The sequence below is a fragment of the Canis lupus genome, chromosome 14, assembly GCF_011100685.1.
Source record: "Canis lupus familiaris isolate Mischka breed German Shepherd chromosome 14, alternate assembly UU_Cfam_GSD_1.0, whole genome shotgun sequence".
In the NCBI taxonomy this organism is placed as follows: Eukaryota; Metazoa; Chordata; class Mammalia; order Carnivora; family Canidae; genus Canis; species Canis lupus.
In genome coordinates this window covers 43521293-43532051 of record NC_049235.1, presented here as the reverse complement: position 1 = coordinate 43532051, position 10759 = coordinate 43521293, and positions in this window count along the sequence as shown.

The window sequence follows — 10759 nt, the reverse complement described above, 5'->3', positions numbered from 1 at the left end:
GGGGGCGCATTCCCAGGGGAACCTGCAGGTGCGCCCCTGCTGCCCCCCCCCGCCCCCCCCCCCCCCCGCGCAGCCTCCCCCCTGCCAGGCCGGGGGGCTCCGCCGAGAGGGCGCACATCTGCAATTAAGGGAGCAAGCCGCTTCCCGCTGTTGTTCGACTAGAGGCGCTGGAAAGCCTGCAAAGCCTTTTTCTTTGTAATGATAACTTCTGAATCTGAGGAAGGTGTCAGCTGTCGCTTCTGCCGGCCTGCAAAATGCCGCTGTGCCACCGCCCCGCCCCCCGGAGTTTCAGTGCCCGTTTTAGACCTCCAAGGGCACAACCGCTTGCTCTTCCTTCAATACCCCAGAGGAGGGAAATCGTCCAACTGCGGCGGCAAAGGCAGCCGGCTCTGCAAGTCCATTAAGAGAGCCCCGCCGGCTGAAAGCAGCGGGCCAGTTAGAGCCCCTGGCTCCCGCGTGGCCCTGGGGGGGGGCATGCGAGGAACCCCAAAGTGGCTGGGAGATGGGGGCACCAAGGATGGAGCGCGCTGCCCTCGCTCCCCCAGAGCCGGCAGGGAAGAGGAGCCCCCGCGCTGCAGGCGGGACCCCTGAAGACCATGGAGTCCACCCCCAGATTGATGGATGGGAAAACTGGCCTGGAGCCTGGTGGTAACACTGTGCGCCGCGGGGTGAGCCAGCAGTCCAGAGCCCAGGAGCCCAGGTGCAGGCCAGCTGCACCCTGGGCATGAGCCCACGGCCGTGGGCGGGGGGCCTGGGGATGGGGGTGTGTGGGTGCAGGTGGTACAAGGCCAGCATTACTACAGCTCTCCTGCGAGGACCCCATCTCAGAGCTTCTCCCACACGCAGGAAGGCTTCACCCTCTTCCAGGGCTCAGAGCCGGAGAGGGGGTGGCAAGTGCAAAGGAAGACAAGAGGACCAGGTACCCAAGGCTCCAGCGATGTGCTCCTTAGGTCCCAGGCTCTTTCCTTGCCTCGGTTTCCCCATTCACACCGAAGCAGCAAGGATGGACCCAAAACTGGAGAACAAAGGAGGCTGGACTTGGTCAGAGATGGGTTGCTGAGTTGGAAGCAGGCTGTGCAGGTTGGCCAGGAGCAGCTGTTCCCCTGGAGTTCCTTGCCACTCTCCTATTTTCTGTTTGGGGCCCTGGGTCTGCAGCTGGCTCTCTGTTCCTTCTTTCACTCACCTCTTTCTTAGTCCCGCTGTTTCAAGGAGCAGATCGATGAGGGATCTGCCTAATTCACACTCAGGTCTGCATGCAGAGGTGGGCTCCCCCTAAGCCACGGGATTCACCAACAAGGCCGCGTGAGGAGCTCTAGTAAGCTCAGTGATTATTTAGCTATCTGGAATTGTCTGCTCCACATCAGCCTTTCCCACCAGACCACATGCTCCACAAGACTGTGTCTATCCCCAACACGTGGCACACTCTAGGCCACGTTCATAACTGCCAAGTGATTCAAAGTATCTCCATTTCATAGATGTAGGAACTGAGGCTCAGAGAAGTTAAGGAACCTGCCTAGGGCCACACAGTAAGGAAGTGGCTGGGCTCCTTTACCCTAGTGGCAGGCTGCGCTCCTCTACCTTAGCTGCGCCATCACACCTACAAAGTGGGATGAGGTGATGGTGAGTGCAGGTGACTCAGGTGCTCAGTGCCCAGAGGATGCTCTCTACACCAAGGCGGAGCGGCCAGGAAGGCAGCTTCCAGAGTCTGTATTACTCCAGAGACAGACAGGCACGCACACGTGGGTTTGAATCCCAGCCCTGCTGTGCAAGCATCATGACTGAGCCATTGGGTTCTGCGTCTGTAACATATGGGTGATCATAAAATCACTTCCCCTTGGGTTGTGTGAGGACGAAATGCATAGAAATGTGTACCTTGGGTGACGTGCCTCAGCATCAACTGCAGCGTCGCCAGAGAGGGCCTCAGTGGGGAGACAGCCGAGGCACGAGACGAGAGAGTGAGCCAAGCAGGTACTGCATAAGTGCCTCGTAGGAAGAGGGAACAGCCCTGAGACAGGAGAATGCCTGGCAAGTTCCAGGAACAGTGTGTGCGTGACCATGTAGGTGTTTGTGTGCTGTTTGTGCAAGGATCTGTGTGCATGCACACGGGGGATGAGTGTGCCTGCAGGTGCATGTGTGTGAGCGGCAGGTGTGCGGTTCGTGTGGGTCTGTATGTGTGGCGAGCCTTGTGGGCCGCGGTCAGGCCCAGGCTCTTCCTCTGAGACTTCCTCAAGTCATTCGAGGCACTTGAGCGGAGGAGAAACACCATCAGACATAGGCCTCAAGGCCCATGAGAGGAGAGTGTGAAAGCAGCTCCCCGGGGAGCTCGAGCCTCTGCTTGGGCTTCTCTCCAGCCCCAGCCCCCCTGACCCTGGTGCCTAGGACCGAGCTCAGCGGTGCTCACCCAAGCTCTGTGAGCAGAGGCACCCAGTCTGGGTTTGCAGAGAGGTGGGGCGGGGGCAGCTGCAGAGAAAGAAGTGGCTGGGCTCCTCCTGCGTCTCTGGACAATTTCTTGGGTGTGTTACTGTGGAAGAACATTTGAGTAGAGAATCACTGGAGACCAGACTCACCCTCAGGCAGCGCCTCAGCTCAGAGGGCTTTATAAATAATGCCCGGAATAATTAAAAAGAGACTGTGCACTCCCCCTCCTCCTGCCTCCGGGGAGGGATATTCATCTGCAAATAAATTAAAATCAAATCCAGCGATTTGCATGACTCCAGCTCCGGGGCTGCTTGTAAGCAAGTCCCTTGAAGATGCCGTGGACCAGAGGGTGGTGATTCTTGTTCGCTGCTCCAGGTGTAGCCCTGGTGGGGTGTCTTCTCTTCCGGGGATAGAGGCTCTGTCTGTCTGCCATGGGCTCTCACACTGGGGCCCCGGCGCTGTCCATGCAGTTGAGGATCGGGGTACAGAGGCCCACATTCACCACCGAGTCACGTCTCATCAGAGTAGTCACGTCTCATCAGAGTGGGCGTCGTCTACAGGGGCTCCTCTGACTGGCTGAGGGACCTCAGGAAGCCTGTTTGTTTTAGGGGAATGGGGAGAAGGCGATCACTGACTCACGCTGCGGGAAGAGGTGCTGGCATGGAAGAGGTTGATGTGATGGGACTGTGCAAATTCAAGGTAGAATTATATTATGCAACCTAGAAATATCGGCAGACAAAGGGCCAAGCCACAGGACACTAACCCCATGATGGGGGTCCCACGCTCGTGACCTTCTAATCTACACGAGATCACCAACCAAAGGCCCCCCTGCTAATACCATCACGTGGAGGCTGGGGCGTGCTCCGTTGCCAGCAGTGTGTGCACAATCGTCCTTCCCCTCCGGCTGTCTCATATAGGAGTTCCCACAGTGACTAAATGTGACCAGAGCTTTGAAGGGCAGGGCAGTGCCGTGAGCTGGGCTGTGAGGTCAGGTCCTTCTCTGGAAATCCATCATCCTGCCCACACCTAGGCTGGAGGAAGCCCCTCGCTGCTCCCAGGGCCCGTTTCTGCCTCAGTGGGCAGCCTTGTGCATCAGGGATGGGGGTGGGGGGTGGAAATGCGCCTGGTTTCTATGGCACTGGGAAGGGTGTCCCCACGCAGGGCTCATACAAAGAGAAGGTGGCAGGGAACAGGCTCGTGTTTCCCCCCACGTAAAGGGCAAAACAAAAAGACAAAAGCCCTTTGTTGAGCTCCACATAGTGCCACCCCCGACCTGGGCCTCCAAATACACAGCATGTGGGATCCCCATAGCTCACCTGCAGCGCGGGGACAGCTCACCTGCCACAGAAGAGCGTGTACCACAGCCAGGGAACGGCAGAGTGGGCTGGCAACTACAGGGCTAAGCCCCTCTGGAAACAGGCAGAGAAACCAGCCCAGAGAGGTCACAGGGCAGGTTAAGGTAGAGCTGGGTGAAATCTGAAGCTCCTCTCCAGGTCCCACTGCCTTTCTCCATGGAATAAGAATATGTCAACAGGATATAGTTGAGGACTATATCCAGCATGGCCTGGACACATTGGAAGCCTCAGTGAATGCTGAATGGCTGGATGAGTGGATGGGTAGACAGGAGGGAGAAGGGAAGCAAGGAAGAGTGGATGGATGGATGGATGGATGGATGGATGGATGGATGGATGACTGGGCTCTCATCTAAAAGAGGACGATCAGTACATGACTAAATCCTTTCATCTTGAAACTGAACAGAATCGCATGAAAGCTGGGAAGGATTCCATGAATACCTGTTCATTCATTTAAGGCCATGTCAGTAGTCCCAAGAATGGCCTCAGAAGTCAGCCTGGATGGACATTTCTACGCTATGACTTGCTCGCTGTGTGATGTTGGGAAAGTTACTACATCTTCTCAAGTCTTAATTTCCTCATTTATAAAATGAGGATAATGAGAGTCCAACTCAGGGTGGTCACAAGGATTGAATGAGGTTATTTACATAGGGTACTTAGGGTACGTAAGGTACTTACGTGTGTGGCATATAGGAAGAACTAAAAATAATATTGCTAGTTATCATATATTATTAATTTCATGATCACTTACACACTTTTCTTTATTACTGACACCAAGTTAACTGTGAAACCCTTCTCGATGTAAAAGTCAGTGGCCTTAGAACAACCCGCAGGACCTCACATGGCCTTGCTTGTTTCCTTCTCTGGCTCCATGTGTCTCCCTCTTGATCGAAATGCACGTTGTGTGCTGTGCCCCAGAGATGCCTCATGTACTCCCGCCCCAGACCCTTGGCACCTGTTCTCTGCTAGGCTCTTCCCCCAAAGAGCTCCATGGCTCACTCCCTCACTCCTTTAAGCCTCTTCAAGTGTCCCCTTCTCAGTGAGACCTTCCCTCAACCCTTTAAAAACTGTACCATCCTCCCCCACCTGGGGCACCTCCAATCTCCCTCCCCTGCTTCATTTCACCCCATAGCACCTACCTCCTTGTGACTTTACTATGCACTTGAATGAATCAACTTGTTTGTCACCTGCCCCTTGCAACAGAATCGCAAATCCACAAGGGCAGTGAGAGTCACCCGTTCTGCTCCCAGTGCTACAACAGTGCCTGGCACATAGTAGGCACTCAATAAACAGTAGCTGAATAAACAAAGAATGTGTTATGAGGGTGTGCTAAGCCTTAAAGCCTGTGTCCCAAAGTTCAGCGATGCAAGCTGAAAGGAGACAGATATCCAAAAGGAGGTAGAAACCTTTCTCGGAAACAGAAAGAGGGTATCGTGAAGAAGATGAGGCCTCTGCACCAAACCCTGGAGGGTGGGGAGGATACGCTTAGGTACAGCACGGGAGGAGGGCACTTCAGGTGGTGGGTTGACATCAGCCCTGCAGAGAAGAGAAACATGCTGGGGCGTGGCGTACAGAGGTCCCCTAGAGCAGGCCAGCCCTTGGGAAGAAGGGCCAGGAAAGTGGTGCAGGTGACTGTAGGGGTCTGCATAGACTGTAGGAGAGGGTGTAGGTCAGAGGCAGCCCTGGCGAGTCCCATCCCCACCAGGCAGCCAGACCCCAGGGAGATATAATGAGCTTTCTCATCAGGGCTTCTGGAAGGGTGCATTGCCTTCACCGAGGAGGCTCAGAAGTGAACATTACTGCCAGCCCCCTTCTGCACCTCATTTCAGAAACTACACATTCTCAGCCCACGCTGGACTGGAGTGGGAAGGCAGGAAACCCGCTGGGGTGATTGAAGCCTTTTGCTCTAGATGAATTATACCTCTAAGTGGCCCCCCACCCGCCCTGCATGGCACGATGCTGTCCCCCGCCCCTCCCGAGCAGGAACCAGAGGAGGCTGCTGATTAGGAGGCAGCTTGGCTGCTGGATGCAGCCCCACTTAGCTCCCACAGGTCTGAGCTTGACAAGGACTGATGGGATGGGCAAGGGGGGTGTAGTGGTGAGCGCTCAAGGGCAGCAAGAATGAGCCTGGGCTTTGGAGTCAGATGGAGGTTCCAGGGTCAGAACCCGGAGCTGACACTTCCCAGTGGTGGGCAGCACCTTCAAAGTCTCTGGGTCCCATTTTCCGCATCTGGGGGAAACCTGCCCCAGGCTGGGCCACTCTGACACTCTGGGGTTTGCAACTGGGATTCCCAAAAACTGGGGGTGGTTGAAGTGGTACTATCCTGGAACAGCCTCACGGGGTCCAAGACCATGGAAAAACAGAGAAAGTGGGTATGCTGGGGAAACCATGGCGCCCCCAGGGAAGCCAGGAGGATCCTGCCTAAATTTTGGATGGTTTTCCCAATCCAGACCTTCCCTCTGCTGCACATCCTGGCCTTGGGTTCTCTAAGACACCCCCATAAGACCTCTCCTTAGAATCAGTTCTCCTTGCCTCAATCTGGTTTGAGATGATTTCGTTGTGTGGTAGACTGTGTTTCCAGAGACCACAACACTCTCTCCCAGCCCGCACAGGCTTTTGCAATGGGCCCTGGTCACTCCCCCATCTGAGGTGTGATGTCTGCCGTCCTGGGTGATTGATTGATGATTGATCAATGATTGATTGATTGATTGATTGATTGATTTAGTCAATGGCATGAGGTGTCAGTGATACTGGGGCGTTCCGGGTACTGGCATTAAGAAGATCTGACAACTGCCAGGTAAAAATGGTCACTTCCCAGAAGCCACCATGTTTCAAGGAAGCCTGATCTAAGCCACTTGGAGAGTCCCCTGGTTGATGCCCAGCCCACCCCAGGCTCCAGACATGTGAATGAAGAAGCCTTCTTGAGTGTTCTAGTCCCAACAGGCTACTCATGGAGCTAACCACTGATGACTGAACTGTCCCTGTGGAACCCTCCCCAAGTTATAAAAGCCTGAGCAAACAAATGATTGTTGTTGTTTTAACCATTACACCTTGGGGTATTTTATTATACAATAATAGATCCTTGAAACAGATTGTAACCAAAAACTATAATCCTTGCTACTCTTATCTATTGGGTTCCTGAGTTTGGATAGTGACAGCTCTGATAGTGAGAGACCCCCCGTCAGGGTAAGATCCCATGAGCTGAGGAGGCCTTGGGTTCCTGTCCCAGCCTCGACTCTGATTGGCTGTGTGATTCTATTGTACTAAGTGTCAGAAAAGCCTTCCTCACCCTGCAACCACCCCCACCCCCCGCCAATTCCCACGAGCATTGCTCCTGGACCAGCCCAGTGATCTAGAATCTTACAGAACAATCTTCCCTGGACTATACACACAACTCTTCTTCTCCTTCAGCAGATCTTTCCTAAGCACCTAATTCACTCAATGAACATTTCCTCTACAAATGGCCAATAACCATACGAAAATATGCTCAGCCTCATGAGTAATCAAGGAAATGCAAATTAAAGCAAGAATGAGATTCACCTTCCTGTTTATCAGGTTGGCAAAATGAAGATTGATCATAACTCCTCTGGCAGGGGTAGGGCATGTCAGGGGTCTCGGGTGCTGGGAAGCAAGCAATCTGCAAGGCACTTTAGCAGCATATATTGAAATACAAAATGTCTGTATCCTCCAATTTAGCAAGCCCACTTCTGAGTTTGTACCCCAGAGAAATACCTGTGCAGGTTAGACAAAGAAGCGTGTGGAAAAATGTTCTCTGCAGCATTTTCTGTAACTGCGGAACTCTAGAAATGCAAGGTACCCCCTTTCACAAGAGCAGTGATCCTCGCTCTGGTGCACCAGGCAGACACTTCCACACACAGTATTTTATGCCACAGTCATGCCATAGCATAGAAAATACACAGAGATGTCGTACATAAGTGACATACAGCACAAAAGTGCTGGCACGGAAAGTCTCCAAGGCAAGAGACTTGGAAAGAGCAGCTTTCCAGTATGGCATATGTGTAGACAACCTCATGAAAAAAGAAATACAAAAATTCACTATAAATGCAAAATTTAAGGTATGGAAAGGACCTCAGGAAATACAAAAAGTAGTATATGGGGGCTTTGATGGTATTCGGAATGTGTGTCTTATTTTTGTTTTTTTAATAATGATAATGTAGTTGTGTACATGTCTTATGTTTTTAAACAGAATTTTATTTTTCGTTTTTTAGGATTTTATTTATTTATTTGAGAGAGAGAGAGAGAGAGAGAACATGAATTGGGGAATGGGGAGAGGCAGAGGGAGAGGAAGAAGCAGACCCCCCACTGAGCAGGGAGCAATGGTGGGGGGGGGCTTGATCCCAGGACCTGAGCCCAGAGCAGACGCTTAACCGACTGAGCCACCCAGTACCCCTAAACATAATTTTAAAGGAAGCATTTATGAATACTCATGAGTGTTTCTAAGCTGTTGGGGGCAGTTGCTGGGGTCCGGGCTGAAGAGAAAGCTGGAGTATAAATCTCAGATCTGGGCTTGGAGGAGCACAGGTGTGGGAAGATCCCTGTGGGCTGGAATGGTCAAAGAAGGTAGCCTGGAGGAGGGATCCTTCAAAGGTTGGCGAGACCTGAGTGGCTGAAGCGGGGGAGCTGTCCCAGCAGAAGCTGGGTGCCCCACCCCTGGGAAACAGCATAGGGAGCTTCTGGCCCAGACAGAAAATAGGGCTGGGTAACCTCAGAGGACTGGTCCTGCCCCAACCTCTCCTGTGCTCCGATTTCTTGAGCTGCTGAGAAGTCCTGGTTGCTCTTTCTGCGATGCTGGGGACCAGGGTGCAGGACAGCAGAGATGCAAGGCTCGGTGTGTCCCCACTGCTCAAGCCCCAGGAACACACACACACACACACACACCACCTGTGCTTCCCCACAAGAAGACTTCACATTCATTCTCATGGCTCCTTGTTGGTTCATCTGTTGATTTGCATATTCTTTATTAGATCATGCCTCTGTTTCCCACCTACGTGCCTACAGGCCCAGCACTCTGCGTCAGCCACCTGCCCTCCTTTAGCCGCCAAAGTCACTAGAGTAGGAAGGGCCTCAGAGTTCATCTAGTTCAAACTTCACCCATTTTTATAGATACCAGCAGGAGCATGACTTGCCCAGAGATGCAGAGCGGCAGGCCAGAACCAGGATGAGGAAGGGGCCCTACCTCCCCCACCCCTGCCCTCCCCCTCCACCCCTTCCCCCTGCCTCTTCCCTGCAACTCTCCCAGCCCCCACACCGCACCTACGTGCAGAGAGAGATCAAAACACTTGGCTCAACAAATGATGGAATAAATGAATAAATGAGTGATGACTAAGTTAAAAATAGGAAATGCTGGATTTCTCATCAGAGAAAAAGGAGAGGGGGGTGGAGGGCACTGTCTTCTCCACCGTCATGAAGAGATTTCTGCCCTTCTGGTGGGCCTGTATGAGTGCGGCTGGGGAGGGGAAAGGCTCTAGGCCGTGGAGGGTATGTTTGGGCTTCAAGTCGAGATGCTCACCAGACCAGTACGGGTACATCTGTGGGTACGTCTGGGCCCCACTGGGCCGTGCCCTGAGCAATGCTGGGAGATAAACAGACCTTGACCTTCAGGAACTCAGTCAAAGGCAATAGCTGCTAAACTTGAGCATAACCTGGAAGATTGTTGCACCCCCATCTGGAGACTCTGAGTCAGTAGGTAGGGGGCAGTGCAAAGCAGAGGGTCTGCATTTCCAACAAGTGCCCGGGTACTGCTGATGCTGCCGATCCGGATCCAGATCCAGAACAGTGGTGGTTCTCAGCCCTGGCTGCTTGTCAGAACCACCTGGGAGGCTGTGAAACCACCCAGTGCCAGACTGCTTCCTTTACCAATTACATAAAATCTCTGGAGAAGAGACTCAGGCAGCAGACCTTCTCATACTTCATCTAAGGTGAAGGACGGTTATTTTTTCCTCATTATTGTCAATCAGTTGTAGAGCAGCTCTTTTGAGAAAGATGCACACAAAAAAAATAGATTTCGAGAAAAAAATGAAATAAACCATAAAGTTGCACAAGTGTATGGTCATATTTTTACTATTAGATGCTGCAAGCATAACACTAGTCTGTCAATGGCCATAGGAGTTTCCCTGTGCTTTCTCCTGATTTCTTTTCTTATTTACAGACTGGTAGCCAAAAGTTTACCAAAGGAGAGCATCTATGGACATCTGCTTTGAGCCACCCTAGGCTAGATCTCTAACTCTCAGGGTCAAAGCCAGACAAAGACGACCAACTGCTGAACCTGCTCCTGAGATCATGTCTGCAATTCTCCAATCTGGATGAGCATCAGATCCTCTTTCCCATATCTGTAGGGTCCATCCTTATAAGGGCCAGAGTGGGGGGATTTTCTGAAATACTTCTCCAAAACTTCACTACTGGGAAAACTGCTAAGCAGAGGCTGGTAGAGAGAGGATCAAATTAACTCACCCGAGGTCATGCCACCAGAACGCCACAGACACAATTCTAAAATTCTAAACCAGTTAGGATCCTGGTTGTATGGTCAGCACTTCCGGGCTCTGGTTTTAAATCTATCACTAACTAGCTAAGAGGCAAATAATAATATTTCTCCGGGGTATCATTTTCCCTTCCTGTGAACTGGGTGAGAACTCATCTCTGGAACTTGCGATGTCATTTCTATTCTTCCAACGATCTGGAAAATGCGTAGTGCCCCATCAGTCATCGATGGCTAGGACAGAAATCATAGTAAAAGAATTCCCTGACTAACTGGTCACACAGCTAAGAGGTCTGATTATTAAACTCTCCCTCCGTAGGTGAATCTTGGCATCACCTCAGTGCCAAACATGCTAGTTTGAGTTTTGTTTGCCTTTTCCCAAAGGCGAGTCGTTGATTCTTTGATGTTCAAACCCATGATCCAGTCATGGTCATGGATAGAGAAAGGAATCTGGAAAGCAATGCACCATCCCATCTAGAGGGACATAAGTTC